Below are 2,423 nucleotides of genomic sequence, written 5' to 3' on the forward strand. Positions count from 1 at the left end.
AAATTTTGCACGTCAGCTAATGGTATGATTCTATAAAGCCTTAAGATAAATTATAAGTCTACGCCCATTGGGGGCGTGGCAAATCGGACCTGAAGATATAGTGATTTTTTATATTCTGCTATATTTTGGACACTATTGATGGCAGAGACCTCAAATTTTGTATATATATACTCGGACTGATCACCCAAGACCAAAAAGTTTTGTCGGATATATGTCCGCCCACAGGGGGCGTGGAAAACCGCAAAAGTTTATATCTCCTAAAGTATAATAGCTAGAAGCTTCAAATTTAGATAGTTGAGTTACTGGTAGCCTCCCCTATCGATTCTCCAAAAATAATTTTTACGCCTCTTTAGGGGCGTGGCATATCGAAAAATACCCTGTAATTTTCACATTTTTTGAGGGTAAGCATTCAAACGTTGCAGTTAGGGTACCGTTATCTCTTTCTAAAAACTGACCAAAAATGAGGTGTCTACGCCCAGTTGGGGCGTGGCAAATCGGAAAAACCTGTATATTCTACAGTATTAGAGCGAAACTTAACTACTCAATTGTTGATTGGATGTGAATGAGTATTCCGCAGTCGGTAACGCCCGACTGCAACGTTCTTACTTGTTTTAATTACACTATATCTGTCATCTCTGCTAGTGGGACATATACATACGACTATTTGAGTTTTAGTACAAATGTATCGACGTAAAGCATCGACATATGTGTCTATTCGATCATGTTCTAAAATAATGACATTCGGCTTACATATGTTCATTCCGAAGACATCACTGCAATTTTTCATATTATGTAAAAATGATTTAGCAGCTTTTAAATCATTTTTGTGATAAATCAAGACCCAACTGTTTAAATTTATAACTTCCAGCAATTCGTTTCTTACGGCATCTTTGGAAAATTCTGCATTATGTCCGGCTGAAATACAATGCTTTGCGAAATAAATTTGTACCGAATCTATTTTCCGACCGACTATATTATGGTAGTTTTTATGTAGTCACAATCCCCAATTTTCAAGGATTTCTCGAGCCTCATCGTTTTCTGTGACATTTTTAAAGTATTTATCCAGCGCTAGCATACGATTATTCGGTGTTACATTGGTGACAGTTGCAATCTCACGCATTAGTTTTTTGTCGGCCCGAATTTCATCGTGGAGTCCGGTAAGATAACAAAGTTCCGGAATTAAGCAAAATCGTACGATTCCTTTATTCGAGGTGTCATTTTTTCTTGACTGCTTTTAGCTAATGAGTAATGGTTGTTTGCCATCTTTAATTGTTATATTATGGTTATTTTTGTAGTAGTCAATGTAACTGCAAAATACAGTTCTTGTTTCAAATTCTGAATATATATATATATATCGTCAATTCTGTACGTCCGATTATTATAGCGAGTTATTATTACACTTCCAATTAAGTACTTTTTTGCTTTGTCTTGATAGTTGGCTTTGCAGTGTTGATAGATCTCTATTAGCATATCCAATACCGTTTTTTGACAAAGCAAACGATGGGATACATCACAGCAAAGCATTAAACCACCGTCGTATTCATCGACAGCAGTTACGTAACCTGGCCAAACTTCGAGCTTGGCTGTTGGAATCACTTTCAGACGGGAGGGATCGAATTGCTTTCTATCGAATTTAACATAATTTAGGGTTTTCATGATTCGATCAAATAATATATTGTATAATTGTATACAATTTTTAAGGGACTCTCTTTTCTTGAATAAAATTCTAATTTCGATGTCTTCGTTGGAAGGGCCTTTTGAAATAAAAGTTGTCAATAGGGTTGTTCCATTAAAGGTTTTAATGCCTCCGAATTGTGTACTGTGTTCATTCAAGTACTTCATTCTTAGATAAATTGAATCAACAGAAGGATTGAATCGTACTTCATAAAGATAGACTCCCTTCTTCGGATCAGACTTTAGACCTATATAATTACATGACAGATTAACCAGAGAAGCTGCGGAAGAAAAAAAAATAATTAGTCATCTTCAGAATAGTTCCAAAACACAACAAGTAAGGGTGCTTTAGTCGAGACTGCTCGAATAGGAAATACAATGAACCCTCCAAGCTGATTTTCTGATGTGCACATCTTTTAAGCACACATACATTCACATGAATCCACAGGTACGTATAAGCCCGCACTGTGCTAACTGCGCAGCAAGCAGCGACTGCGCATGGGCAATATTATGAGAATTTATTTGTTGAATAATATCTTTTTTAGTTAATTATGGTTAATTATGTGTGTACATTATAAAGCACAAGTCTATGTCTATATGTCAAACTTGTACTGCGAATGGTATACACGAGTCTACATGCCAAATTTCAGCTTCAAGCTCTTATAACCTCTGAGATCTAGGTGATCAGGTGACGGACAGGCGGACATAGCTATTACGACTCAGCTCATCGCCCTGATCAAGAATATTGT

The 2,423-nt window shown here is 36.4% G+C and overlaps 1 pseudogene; it reads right to left on the minus strand.

Annotated features, from left to right (window-relative positions):
• Positions 1–689: 689 nt before the first annotated feature.
• LOC26528729 lies at positions 690–1,771 on the minus strand (annotated as a pseudogene).
• Between the last annotated feature and the right edge of the window lie 652 nt (positions 1,772–2,423).

This window comes from Drosophila mojavensis, unplaced genomic scaffold (genome assembly GCF_018153725.1).
Source record: "Drosophila mojavensis isolate 15081-1352.22 unplaced genomic scaffold, ASM1815372v1 contig_108, whole genome shotgun sequence".
NCBI classification, from domain to species: Eukaryota; Metazoa; Arthropoda; class Insecta; order Diptera; family Drosophilidae; genus Drosophila; species Drosophila mojavensis.